This window comes from Macrotis lagotis, chromosome 7 (assembly GCF_037893015.1).
Source record: "Macrotis lagotis isolate mMagLag1 chromosome 7, bilby.v1.9.chrom.fasta, whole genome shotgun sequence".
NCBI lineage: Eukaryota > Metazoa > Chordata > Mammalia > Peramelemorphia > Peramelidae > Macrotis > Macrotis lagotis.
Window position 1 is genome coordinate 185,356,350 of NC_133664.1, and position 15,470 is coordinate 185,371,819.

The 15,470-nt window shown below is 34.9% G+C and overlaps 1 pseudogene; it reads left to right on the forward strand.

Annotated features, from left to right (window-relative positions):
- The first annotated feature begins 14,317 nt into the window (after positions 1–14,317).
- Positions 14,318–14,980, forward strand: LOC141494214 (geminin pseudogene; annotated as a pseudogene).
- The last annotated feature ends 490 nt before the right edge of the window (positions 14,981–15,470 follow it).

Below are 15,470 nucleotides of genomic sequence, written 5' to 3' on the forward strand. Positions count from 1 at the left end.
GGGATGATACAAAAATAATATGACAAATGAGAAAAAGAATTACATTGGGAGCAGAAGGAAGTGAAAGGCAGAATAGGATAATTTATCTCACATGAAGATGTATGAAAGATTTATTACAGTGAAGGGGAAGATGAGGAAACAAGCAGGGACATCACTTGAAGCTTTCTCTTGTAATTGACTCAAAGAGGAAATAATATACACAATAATTTGGGTTTAAAAATCTATTTTACCCCACAGGAAAATAGGAGTAGAGGGTAGTAAGTAAAAGGGGGAACTGACAGAAGGGAGGACAGATTGGGTGAGGTAGTAGTCAGAAGCAAAACACTTGTGAGGAAGAAAAGGGTAAAAGGAAAGAGAGCATGAACAAAAGGCAAAATAGAATGTAGGGAAATACATAGTAGTTAAAAGTATACATACATAATTATAAGTTATAAGCAAATGGGATAAATTCTCCTATAAAACAGAAATAGCAGAATGGTTAAATAATCAGAATCCTACAATATCTTGTCTACAAGAAGTCCACCTGAAGCACAGAGATATATGCCAAGTATTGTTGGGGGGGGCAGAATCTGTCATGCTGCAGTTGAAGTTTTAAAAAAAAGCAGACAAAAAAGCAGATCTCAGACAAAGAAAAAGCAAAAATAAATCTAATTATGAGATAAGGAAGGAAATGATATCTTCCTAAAAGATATCATAGACAATGATATAATATCAATACTAAATATATATGAACACATACACACACACACACACACACATACATATATATATATATGTATATCCTCAATGAAATCTTTAAGAAAAAAGTCCCAATGGCAGATGGATTCACAAATTCTATTGAACATTTAAAGATACACACACACACACACACACATGTATAGTGGTATAGGATCCAAATTCTAATAGGGGATGATTAGTGAGTTACAGGAAGAACTAGAGAGCAAAACTATACTAGTGAATGACCTCAACTGTCCCTCTCAGAACTAGGTCAATCCAACCACAAAATAAATAAGAAAGACATTAAAGAGGTGAATAGAATTTTAGAAAAATTAAATATGACAGAACTCTGGAGAAAATTGAAGAGGGATAAAAAAGAGTATACCTTTTTCTCAGAAGTACATGACACCTACATAAAAGCTAGCCATCTATGACATTAAAAACCCTCAAAATTAATTGTAGAAAAATAGAAATATTAAATACATCCTTTTTTGGATTAAATTGCAATAAATATTATATTCAACACAAAAACCACTGAAAAAATAGATTAAAATTTAATTGGAAACTAAATAATGTAATCCTAAAGAAAAAAATCATAGAAGCAATCAGTAATTTCCTTAAAGGAATGACAATTGGTCAAATACCAAATATTATGGGATGCAGCCAAAGTGACACTTAGGGGAAAATTTATTACTTTAAATGCTTACATCAATAAGATAAAGAACAAATCAGTAAATTGTATCTGCAAGTAAAAACTAGAAAAAATAAATTAAAAATATTCAATTGAACACCAAATTGGAAATCTTGAAAACCAAAGGTGAGATTAATAGAATTGAATATAAGAAAATAACTAGGGTAATAAATAAAACTAGGAGCTATTTTAAAAAAAATATGATAGCTGAACCATGGGTTAATTTGATTTATTTTTTTAATGAAGGAGAAAATCAAGTATCTCGTATCAAAACTGAAAAGGGTGAAATCATTACTAATGAAGAACAACTAAAAATTTCATTAAGGAATATTTCATCAATTATATACCAATACATATGATAATGTGAGCAGAAATGATAAATATTAATGCAAATATAAGTTGCCCAGATTAACAGAAAAAAATGGAATACCTAAACAATGCCATCTTGAAAAAGAAATTGAACAATCCCTCAAAGAAATCTGTAAGAAAAATATCCCAATGGCAGATGAGTTCACAAATTCTATTGAACATTTAAAGAACAATTAATTCTAATATTATAAACATTTTTGGAAAATAGCTTGAGTATTCCTACCAAATTCCTCTTTTGATACAAATATAGTACTGATACCTAAACCAGGAAGAACAACAACAACAAAGAAAGAAAATTATAGCTCAATTTCCATAAAGAATATTGGTACAAAACTTTCAAATTAAATACTAGCAAGGAAATTTTAGCACTGTATCTCAAAGATTATAAACTATAACCTGGTGAGAGTTATATCATAAATGAATGGTTGGTTCAATATTAGGAAGACTATCAGCATAATTGATCATATCAAAAAGAAAAACAACCACATGATTATCTCAATAGATGCTGAAAATTTTTTGACAACATATAATACTCATTCCTATTAAAAACACTAGAGAGGATGATCCTTAAGATGATAAATAGCATCTACATTAAAATCATCAGAAAGCCTTATCTGCAATGGGGATAAGCTAGAGCCTTCCAATAAGATCAGAGGTAAAGCAAAGATATCCATTATCACTACTATCTTTCAATATTGTGCTAGAAATGCTAGCTATAATAAGAGAATTAAAAAATTGAAGGAATTTGAATAGGCAATGAAGAACTATTCTTTGCAGATGATATGATAGTATTTTTAGAGAATCCTAGAAAAACAACTAAAAACTAGTTGAAGCAATAATTTTAGCAAAGTGTCATAACTTTGTGTAAATGCAGATAAATTATCAGCATTTCTATACCTCACCAAGAAAGCCCTACAAGAGGAGATAGTAAGAAACAGTTCATTTAAAATAGCTATACACAGGGGGCGAAGCCAAGATGGCGTCAGGAGAAGAGCCTCTCCTAGGTGCTCTCTCCAAAATATTTCAAAAATCTTAAAATTGTGACTCTAGCTAAATTTTTGAGAGTCGGAACCCACAGAAAGATCCAGTGAGGCAATTCTCTATCGCAAGGAAACCTGGAAAATAGTGGAAAAACTCTGTTCCATGGAGTTAGAGGGTTCAGACCTGTCAGAGTGAAGAAACTTCAGCCTCCTGGGAAAAGCCCCAGGGAGCCTGGGAGCGGTGGCTCCAAGCAGCAAGAAGCAGTTTCCTGACAAGCACCCCAGGGAGAACCAAGAACAATTTGGAAGATCAGCAGGGAGATCTTTGCCAGAATGAGCTCAAAGCCCAGGCCCTGAGTGTCGTCACAGCATCAGCATTCTCAGCACTGCTGTTATTGCTGGCAGCCCAGATCCAGGAAATGGAAGCAGATCCTCTGTGGAGCCAGCAAGCAGGAGCCTCCAGGCAGCTGTGCCCTGAGTGCTCAGCCAACTGAAGGTAAGGGAGTGGAGGGAGACTTCCGAGGTCTGTCCTCTGTCCCTGGAAGAGGACTCGGGGGCTCTGACCACATTCAGATCCTGATCACAATCTAGGCTCCCCATAGAACAGAGAGCCCCACCCCTTCAGCCCAGTGTCAAAGGGGTGTGCTTGTGGTCATTCACAGACCAGGAGAGCAGTCAGAGCCTCACATACACTGAGGTCCATGTAGGGGTGTCCCAATAATACTCAAAAGCTCAGGAAGCACTCCAAAACCAGGCAAAGACTGAGGAAATGAGTAAGCAGAAAAAAAGGAACCTGATCATTGACAAATACTTTGTCTGTGATCCCAAGGAGGATCAAAATACTCAATCTGAAGATGAGGAAGTACATCTAAAGATTCCAAGAAAAATGGAAATTGTTCTCAGAGCTCAAAAAAGATTTTGAAAATCAGGTAAGGGAGATAGAAGAAAAATTGGGAAAAGAAATGAAAGAGATGTAGGAAAAACATGAAAAAGAAGTCAGCAGCTTAGTCAAGGAGATCTGAAAAAATACTGAAGAAAACAACATGTTAAAAATCAGTTTAGGTCAAATGGATAAAACAGTTCAAAAAGTTATTGAGAAGAATGCTTTAAAAAGCAGAATTGGCCAGATGGAAAAGGAGATAAGAAAGTTCTCTGAGGAAAACAAATCCTTAAGATATAGAATGGAGCTAAAGGAAGCTATGACTTTATGAGAAATCAAGACACACAACTTCAACACCAAAAGAATGAAAAATTAGAAGAAAAAGTGAAACATCTCGTTGAAAAAACAACAGATCCAGAAAAGATAATTTAAAAATTATTGGGCTTCCTGAAAGTCATGATCAGGAAAAGATCCTTGACTCATTTTTAAAGAATTCCTACAGGAAAATTATTCTGATATCCTAGAAGCAGAGGGCAAAATAGAAACTGAGAGAATACTCTGATCTCCCCAAAACAACCCCCAGAAATATTATAGCCAAGTTTTAGAACTCCCAAGTCAAAGAGAAAATATTACAAGAATCCAGAAGGACACAATTCAAATATTGTGGTGCTATAGTCAAGATCACACAGGACTTAGCAGCAACTACATTAAGGGCTCATAAGGCTGGGAATATAATATTCCAGAAGACAAAAGAGCTTGGAATGCAACCAAGAATCAACTACCCAGTAAAACTGAGCACCCTCTTCCAGGGGAAAAAGATGGATTTTGAATGAAACAGGGGAATTTCAAATATTCCTGTTGAAATGACCAGAACTGAACAGAAAGGTTTTTTTAATGAATTATGAAGATTTTATTTATTTTGAGTTTTACAATTTTTCCTCTAATCTTACTCCCCCCATCCCCCACAGAAGGCAATTTGCCAGTCTTTACATTGTTGCCATGTATTCATTGATCTAAATTGAATGTGATGAGAGAGAAATTATATCCTTTAGCAAGAAACATAAAGTATAAGAGATAGCAAGATCAGACAATAAGATATCAATTTATTCCTAAATTAAAATTAATAGTCCTTGGTCTTTGTTCAAACTCCACAGGTATTCTCCATTGCAGAGAGCCCCAAATTGTCCCTGATTGTTGTGCTGATGGAATGAGCAAGTCCATCAAGGTTGATCATTGCCCCATGTTGCTGTTAGGGTGTACAATGTTTTTCTGGTTCTGCTCATCTCACTCACCATAAGTTCAAATACCTCCAGGAATTCCTGAATTCCCATCCCTCCTGGTTTCTAATAGAACAATAGTGTTCCATGATATATATATATATACATATATATATATATATATATATATATATATATATATATATATATACACCACAGTTTGCTAAGCCATTTCCCAATTGAAGGACATCTACTTGATTTCCAACACAAACAGGACTGCTATGAATATTTTTGTACAAGTGATGTTTTTACCCCTTTCCATCATTTCTTCAGAGTATAGACCCAATATTGGTATTGTTGAATCAAATAGTATGCACATTTTTGTTATCTTTTGGGCATATGAACAGAAAGTTTGACCTTCAAGTATAGGACCCAGGTGAAGAATAGAGAGTGGAGAAGAAGGGTAAATTATGAGGGACTTAATGATGATGAACTGCATGTATTCATGCACAGAAAAATGATACTGATAATACTCATATGAACCTTGTCATTTAATAGAGCAGATAGAAGGAGCTTTTATAAATGAAGCACAGGAGAGAGCTGAATTTGAAGATGTAATATATTGTAAAAATGGAGTCAATGGCTAAGGTACTGGGAGTAAGAGAAAGGAGAGGTAGAATAGGCTAAGACATTTCATATAAAAGAAATTTTTTTTTTTGCCATGAGCTTGGATGATATGGAAGGGGGAAGGTGAGGGGGAATGAGGGAACCTTCACTCTCAACAGAAATGACTCAGAGAGGAAAGAGCATATACACTCAATAGGGTATAGACATCTAGAGTAAAAAGGAAAGAAGGGGGGACGGGGGAAAGGGGGGATGTGGGTGTTAGAGGAGAGGGTAGATCATAGGAGAGAATAGTCAGATATAATACATTTTCTTTTTTACTTTTTGCAAGGTGCTGAGATTGGGTGGCCTGTCTGGTTCCACGGGGCTGGGTGGTTGCTGGGTCTCTGGAGTGTTATGTGAACTTGGGGCCTCTTGGGCCTAGGGCTGGTATGCTGTCTGCTGTGCCACTCAGTTTCCCTACAGCACATTTTAGAAGAGGACAGAGTGAAAGGAGAGAGAAAATATAAGAATGGTAGGGAATTACAATCAGCAACAGCAACTGTGGAAAAATATGGAAGTACCTTCTGTGATGGACTTATGATAAAGTGATCCACTCCAGACAGAACTGATGTGTCAGAATACAGACTGAAACATATTTTTTTCTCTTTCTTTTACTTTACTTCTCATGAGGTTCTATATTTTTGTGGGGGAGGGGTATTATGTTTACTCTTAAACAAGACTATTTTAGTAATGACTAAGTAAAGTCATAGTAACAACAACAACAACAACAAAAAGAAACCAGGAGGGATGGGAATTCAGGGAAGCATGGAAGGATTTGCATGAACTGATGCTGACTGAGATGAGTAGAACCAGGAAAACATTGTATACCCTAACAGCAATAGCGGGGTGATCATCATCCTTGATGGACTTGCTTATTCCATCAGGGCAACAATCAGGGACAATTATGGGTTATCTGTGATGGGGAATACCATCTGTATCCAGATAAAGATTGTGGAGTTTGAACAAAGACCAAAGGCCTTCAATTTAGGGAAAAAAAACGCATTATATTATTATTATGTAATTTTGCTATCTCTTATACTTTATTTTTCTTCCTTAAGGATATGATTTCTCTCTTATCACATTCAACTTAGATCAATATATACCATGGAAACAATGTAAAGACTAACAGACTACCTTCTGTGGGGGGTGGGGTGGGGGAGGGAAGCAAGAATAGAGGTAAATTTGTAAAACTCAAAATAAATATCTTTCATTAATAATAAAAATAAAATAAAATAACCATTCACAATAGAAAATACCTGGAACTATAGCCAACACAAACCCAGAAATGATATAAACACAATCACAAAACACTTTTCATACAAATATAAACAGATTTAAACAACTGGAAAATATTAATTTCTCATGGATAAACTAAATCTACATTATAAAAATCATAATTCCACCTAAATACCTTTACTTATTTAGTGTCATACTAATCAACATACTAAACAAATTACTTTAAAGTGTCAGAAAAAATAACAAAATTCATTTGGAAGAAAGAGGTTCAGGAACATCAAGGGAATTAATGGGAAAAATGCAAATGAAGGTGACCTAGTAGTACCAGGTATCAAACTATTTTATCAAGCAGAAAGCCTTAAAACTGTCTGGTACTGACTAAAAAATAGAGTGGTGAATCAGTGGAATATATTAGCCACTCAAAAAACAGTAGCAAATAGCTATAGTAGCATAGTGTTTAATAAACCCAATGAGCCAAGATATTTTTTGATATATCATTTTGTTTTTCCAGTTACGTGTTATGAAATTTTTCAACATTCATCCACTTGTATATTTATAATTGACACAATTTTCTTCCACCCTCCTTTCTCACCTACCTCCCCTCAGCAATGAACTGTCTAGTGAAAGTCATATATGTACATTTATGTTTAACATGTTTACATATTAGTCATTTTGTGTCTGAGGAATTAAACAAAAAAATCATGAAATAGGAAGGAAAAACATGATAAATTTTGAAAAAGTGAACATAGGGTTCATCCATATTCTATGGCTTTTGTTGTTGTTGTTTTTTCTTCTAAATGTGGATATCTTTGTCCATAACAGGTATCCAAGGTTTGTCCTAGATCTCTGAACTTCTGAAAGGAGCTGCATTCATCATAGTTGAAGATCCAGTGTTTTGATATAAGAACTCACTTTTTGCCAAAAACTACTAGGAAAAATTGGTACATAATATTACAGAAACTAAGTATTAATCAGTATCTTACAACATATAACAAAGTCAAAATGGTTGAATGATTTAGACATAAAGTATGATACTACAAGGAAATTAGGAGAGCTAGTAGTTTACCTGTCAGATCTATGGAGAAGGAAAGAATTTATGGCTAAACAAAATACCCAGAACCTTATGAAAGTGAAAATAGATAATTTCGATTGTATTAAATTAGAAAGATTCTGCACAAATAAAACCAATGCAACCAAGATTAGAAGGAAAGCAGAAATCTAGGAAACAATCCTTACAGCAAGTGTCCGTGATAAAAGCCACTTTGTGAAATACATAGGGGTTTGAGTCAAATTTTTAAGAATACAAGCTTAATGGACAAATGGTCAAAGGGTATGAGCAGGTAGTTTTCAGATGAAGAAATCAAAGTTATTGTCATATGAAGAAATGCTCTAAATCACTTTTGATTAGAGAAATACATAGAAAGGTATCACTTCACACCTATTACATTGGCTAATAGGAGAGAAAAGGGAAATTATAAATGTCAGAGAGAATGTGGGAAAATTGGGGCACTAATACACTGTTAGTGGAATTGTGAACTAACCCAGCTATTCTGGAGAGCAATTTAGAACTATACTTAAAGGACAACTAAATTTAATCCAACCTAACCACTACTAGTTCTGTATTCCAGAAAGATCATAAAAGAGGGAAGAGACCTACATACACAAAAATATAGCGACTCTTTCTGTGGTGGCAAAAAATTGAAAATTGAGGGGATGTCCATCAGTTGGGGAATTGGCTGAACATTTGGTATATGAATGTAATTTGATACAATTGTGCAATAAGAAATGAGCAGGTGGATTTCAGAAAAAAATCCTGAAAAGGCATATGAACTGCTAAAAAGTGAAATGAACAGAACTATGACAACATTTTAGATAGTATCAGCAATATTGTAAGATCATCAACCTTGAATGACTTAATTCTTCTCAACAATACAATGATGCAAGACAATTACAAAGGACTGATGACGGAAAATGCTACCTGCATTAGAGAAAGAACTGATGGACTCTGAATGCAGATTGAACCATATATAGTATTTTCAGTTTTGGGGATGTATATTTTTTCTTTTTGCTCTGTTTTTTTTTCTTTCAAAAATGATTAATATGAATATTTGCTCTATATGATTGCACATGATATGTTTTGCCTATCATTTATGAAGAATACCATGACTTCAAGGAGGTCATGCCATGATATGCACATGAATTAGATTTGAATGAGTGGGTTCTGTGCTAAGTCACCAGCCTCACTTTCTCTCCCAGAGCCATCTGGATCTAGCAGCCAGATATGAATCAGGATGACTGGCTTCAGGACTGGTACTCTACCTACTGCACCATCAAGCTGCCCAAAATGATTGCATTTATATATAAAACCTTTATCAAATCACTTAAAATTTTAGGAAGAAGGGAAGAAGAAAAATTTAGAACTCAAAATTTTGTAAAAATGAATGTTTAAAATTCTTTGCATATAATTGAGAAAAGATTATTTAAGGGGAGACTAGGTGGTACAGTGGATAGAGCACCAGCTCTGGAGTCATGAGTACCTGAGTTCAAATCCAGTCTCAGACACTTAATAATTACCTAGCTGTGTGGCCTTGGGCAAGCCACTTAACCCCATTGCCTTGCAAAAACCTAAAAAAAAAAGATTATTAAAAAAGACTTTCAAAAATAAATTTAACTTGTTGGAACTATAAATGTTAGATATTTGCTAGGTGACAAATTAGTAGAACTGTCATTGGAACAAGTGAACCAAAACAATATTGATATTGATATTTATATACTAAGTGAAACAAAAAACTGGAAGGAACTTGAAGGAGAAGAATAAATTCTATATCCTTTTTGGAGAAACAAATAAAGATAGAGTTGGTATTTATCATAAACCCCAAAGAAGTAGAAAACATCTTTTCATGAAACATTCAATCAACTTATCTTGTATATTCAACGTGATCATAAATAAAGAGACTACAATTAAGATAATTGTAGCTTAAGGGTCAAGATCTACTGCAAAACATGATATAAAAAAGTTATGAAAAAATTAATGAGATCCTCCTAATCAAGTTCAAGAAAATAGGCACCGGGAAAGATGGCAAAATGTATGTAGGAAAATATGACAGATTTAATAATAAAAGACCAAGATTTTTGGTTTAGTTGGAATCTTTATGGCTACATATCATAAATATTTACTTAGAAATGAGTGTCAGAAAACAATGAATCAGTCTTATAAAAAAACTTATAAAAATGTTAAAATAATCAAGTTACAAAAAAACATAAAGATGAAAAGACTTTATCCAAATATAGCAGCTTCTACCTGACCTATTCAAAGCAACATTGCTTTTCTAGAGGCAGGATTCCCCATTTATCCATGTGGGTCGCCGGAAGGCAGAACCTTTTATACATTCCCCCAGAATTGGATCTAGTCCTCCCTTACATTATAAATGGCAGAAAAAAAGGAAAAAAGCCAGACCATTGGGGAATACTTAACCTTATGGGATCAGGAAGAGGCTAAGAAACTATTGAAGGAGACAGGAAAAGGTGCTAGGGAGAGAGAATGAAAACCAATAGGTGATGTCTCAGAAATGAAGAGAATAGTACTCTGGAAAAGGGCTAAGTCAATAGTGTTGAATGCTGCTTAGAATCAAAATGAAGAAAAAGACCACTGAAATTGACTACCTGGGGCAGCTAGGTGGTGTAGGGGATAGAGTACCGGGCCTGGAGACAGGAGGATCTGAGTTCAAATCTGATCTTAGACACTTAATAATTACCTAGCTATGTGACATTGGCCAAGTCATTTGACCTCATTACCTTGTTTGTAAAAAATAAACTTACTTTCTGTTTTCTTCCTTCTGTAAAATTATTTCCTATTTATCTTGTATATAGCTTGCTTTGAATATATTTGTTTGCATATTGGGGAATCATTTTCTTGAAGGCAGGCAATGTCTTTTTTGCCTTTTTTATTTAATCTATAACATTTAATACAGTGCCTGGAAAATACAAAGCACTTAATGAATCTTTGATTATTGTTTTTATTGGAAATTAGGAATTAATAGCATTTCTTTTTTAAAATTTTATTTATGGCAATGGGGTTAAGTGACTTGCTCAAAGTCATACAGCTAGGCAGTTATTAAGAGTCTGAGGCTGGATTTTACTTGTCTTCTCAATAATGTGGGAGAAAAAGGAGAGAATTTAGAACTCAAAATTTTAAAAATGAATATTAAAAATTGTATTTACATGTAATTAGAAAAATAAATTAAAAAAAGAAGTTTAAAAGAGAGTGTAGGTCACAATATAAGTAGAAACATGTGGTATAGACATTATCATTAATGTCACGTCATTCCCTTGAGGAAAGTAGCATCACTTTTATTACTGAAAAAATAAATCCTTTGGGATATCATTTAACTGAGGAGGGAGTTATCTGTTTTCTCATTTTAAAAAATGAGTAATTGAATGAAGTTTGAGCTATTACTATTGCTATTGCTTCAAATTAAAATAGGGTGTGTTTGGGGCTGTATACTTTTTGAAGGAATTCTTAGTATTGCTGCTTGCTTTGGTATTGCTGTAAAAAATCAGTCCTGTTCCAGGCTAGAAATCTTTCAGAAAAACTAAATGTCATCCTTTAAAGATTTTTTTTCCCATGGATATAGACTCTCATTGAAATTACACATATCAGTTTTTATCAGGGTGTACTGGGGTTGGAACTGTATTCTAAAGCTTTATTAGACAGGATACTGAGCAGAATATTCTATTTTCAAATAACTGAATGTGGTGAATTGTTCTATCCTCTGAACCACTGGTGTTAAAATTCAAATTGAAACAGACCCCTATAGATTGCATATTAACGTAGAAGAGCATATACTGACATTATCTGCGTTCTACTGTAGTTTTATTTATTTTGTTAAATGTTTCCCAATTAGATTTTAATCTAGTTCTTATATACTTAAGGAGTTTACATAATTAAAAACTAAAAATTACATAGAAAAATAGAATTAAAGATGCATTTAGAACTTAGAGTAGCACAAAAAGAACCTTTAGGTCACCAAAGTCATTTGTCCAATCACCCCTACTTTTTTAAAGAAAAGGAAATAGAGGCTCAGAGAAACTTGTTCATAGTATATTTTTGACTGAATTTTGACAAGGATCTAATTATTTCCTAGACATAGGAACTCCCCTTGGAGAAAATCAAATCCCTTTACCAAAAGAGTCTCTTTTCTGCCAAATATCATTGTAGAGCATTGCCTAAGCATTTGAGAGGTTAAGTGATTCACTCACTTTTTAAAAAAAAAATTAATTGATTAATTTTCACATTACCACAATAGTCTTATTGTAAAAGTAAACAGGGGGCAGCTAGGTGGTACAGTGGATAGAGTACCAACTCTGGACTAAGGAGGACCTGAAAGCCTCAGACATTTAATAATTACCTAGTTGTGTGACCTTGGACAAATCATTTAACCCCATTACTTTGCCAAAAAATACCCCCAAACCCCCAAAGAGTTAAATAAAAAAGTAAGCATAATCTCCCTCCTCCACAAAGATTCCCCTAGAAAAATAATAAGTTAAAGAAAGAAAAAAAAAAGAAGTATACTTCAGACTGTTCACATACCATTAGCTCTGTCTCTGGGATGGATTGCATTATTTTTTTTAAATTACATTTATTTTATTTTTGTACAAATGATTTTTCTATACATTGCTAAAATATTCTTGTTTAAGAGTAAACATAATACTTCCCCCCCCAATATGGACCCTCATAAGCAATAAAGTAAAAGAAAGAGGAAAAAATTAAAATTAAAATAAAAAAGTAATAATAGGGGCAGCTAGGTGGCACAGTGGACGGAACACCGGCCCTGGAGTCAGGAGCACCCGAGCCCAAATCCGGCCCCAGACACCCAACAATCACCCAGCTGTGTGACCCTGGGCAAGCCACCCCAACCCCATTGCCCTGCAAAAACCAAAATCAAAACCAAAATAAAATAAAATGAGGATGAGGATGAGGATGAGGATGATGATGATGATAATAATAATAATAATAATAATAGGGGCGGCCAGGTGGCACAATAGACAGAGCGCCAGCCCTGGAGTCAGGAGCACTCGGGTTCAAATCCAGCCTCAGAAACCCAACAATCACCCAGCTGTGTGGCCCTCAACAAGCCACCCGACCCCATCTGCCCCACAAAACTCCTCATTCCCCAATATAATAATAATAATAATAATAATAATAATAATAATAATAATAATAATAATGAATGTGCTTCAGTCTGTGTTCCAACACCACCAGCTCTGCTGTGGGTGGGTCACATTCTTTAGGATTAGTCCATCACAAAAGCTACTTCCACATTTTTCCACTGTTGCCATTGCTGATCACAACTCCCTCCATTCATACCTCTCTACTACCATATACTTTATTTTCTCTCTCTTTTCACTCTGTCCGTCTTTTTAAATGTGCTGTAGGGTAGCTGAGTGATGCAGTAGACTGATCACCAGCCCTGGGGCCACTAGGCCCCGAGCCCACATACCACCCCTAAGGCCCAGCAACCAATGGGCCCTGTGGTCCCAGACAGGCCATCCAATCCCAGCCCCTTACAAAAAGTAAAAAAGAAAATGTGTTATATCTGACCATTCTCCCCCACAGTCTACCCTCTCCTCCATCACTCACATCTCCTCCCCCTTCCCCTGTCCTCCTTCTTAATCTAGATGTCTATATATACTGTTTCTTCTCTGAGCCACCTCTGATGAGAGCAAAGGTTCCCTCATTCCCACTCGCCTTCCCCCCTTCCATATCATTGCAAAAGCTCATTGTAATAAAAAATCTTATATGAAATATCTTAGCCTATCCCACCTCTCCTTTCTCTTACTCCCACTACATTTCCCTTTTAGCCACTGACTCCATTTTTACACTATATCTTCAAATTCAGCTTCTCCTGTGCTTTATCTATAAAAGCTCCTTCTACCTGTTCTATTAAATGAGAAGTTTCATATTATCAGTATCATTTTTCTATGCAGGAATACATGTAGTTCATCATCATTAAGTCCTTCATATTTTACCCTTCTCTTTCACTCTCTATGCTTCACCTGAGTCCTGTATTTGAAGATCAAACTTTCAGTTCAGCTCTGGTCATTTTAACAGGAACATTTAAAATTCCCCCCCTGGTTCATTGAAAGTCCATCTTTTTTCCCTTGAAAGATGTTTAGTTTTACTGAGTAGTTGATTCTCGGTTGCATTCTGAGCTCTTTTGTCTTCCAGAATATCATATTCCAAGCCCTACGAGCCTTTAATATAGTTGCAGCTAAGTCCTGTGTGATCCTGACTGCGGCTTCATGATATTTGAATTGTGTCCTTCTGGCTGCTTGTAATATTTTCTCTTTGACTTGGGAGTTCTAGAACTTGACTATAATATTTCTGGGGGTTGTTTTTTTGGGATCTCTTTCTCTGGGAGATCAGTGGATTCTCTCAATTTCTATTTTGCCCTCTGCTTCTAGGATATCAGGATAATTTTCCTGTAGGAATTCTTTAAAAAATGATGTCATGTCTTTGGGAGGCCGCTTCCACATGCGTGAGTGCGTGCCGCTAGCCTCGGGCACTGCTCTCCGCTTTTTGATGAATTCCAGAATGAAGCAGACAAAAGAAGGATCCAAAGGAACTATAAAGAATTATTTCTTGGAAAACACAAATGGCAGTCTTATACCAAGAGGAACACTCAAGATGATTCAGCCTTCGGCAGCTGGTTCTTTAGTTGGCAGAGTAAGTGAGGCAATATCCAAAAGGAAGCTTTGTCATGATCAGCTAACATCCAAGTCTTCTAATACTGATGTTGATATAGACCCAGAGCATGATGAAAATGAAAATCTTGATGGAGTCTCTCAAGAAGCTTTTGATCTAATGATTAAAGAAAACCCTTCTTCTCAGTACTGGAAAGAAGTGGCAGAAAAATGGAGGAAGGCTCTTTTTGAAGTACTACAAGAAAATGAAAAATTACATAAAGAAATTGAACAGAAGGACAACAAAATTGCCCACCTAAAAGAAGAAAATAAGGAACTGGCAGAACTAGCAGGACATGTACAATATATGGCAGATATGATAGAAAGGTTAACTGGCCAGTCTCTAGAAAACTTTGAACCACAAAATAATCCAGCATTTGGGGAGTCTGATTCTGGAGGTGAAGAAGTAGGCAGAGATGTTGAAGAAAATCCTCAAATTGACACATATGATGAAAGAAATGCCACATTATACAAATTTTAAGTTTGATTGTTGGGAAATGACACTGCCAAAGTTTACCTTCACTTTAGTTACATCTTTGGGTTACTTTTTTAATTAGCAAAAACCTTGAATATTTGACTTTTTTTTAAAGAAACGATACTTAGTGGCAGAGAATTAATTGTATTGTGCAAACTATTATAGTTTGCTTTTGGACACTTGTATTAAAATACAAATACTGTGCATTTTTAATCTTTTGATACTTTATGTAAATAACATATTTTCAATTGAGTCTTACATTGACTTACATATACTAGATAAATAAACTTCACTCTCCCATCAAAAAACAAATGATGTCATGGCTCTTTTCCTAATCATGACTTTTAGGTATCCCAATAATTTTAAAATCATTTTTCCTGAATTTGTTTTCCAGATCAGTTGCTTTTTCAACAAGATGTTTCACATTTTCTTCTTGGTTTTGAAGTATTGTGTCTTGACTTCTCATAAAGTCAGCAGCTTCCTTTAGCTCCATTCA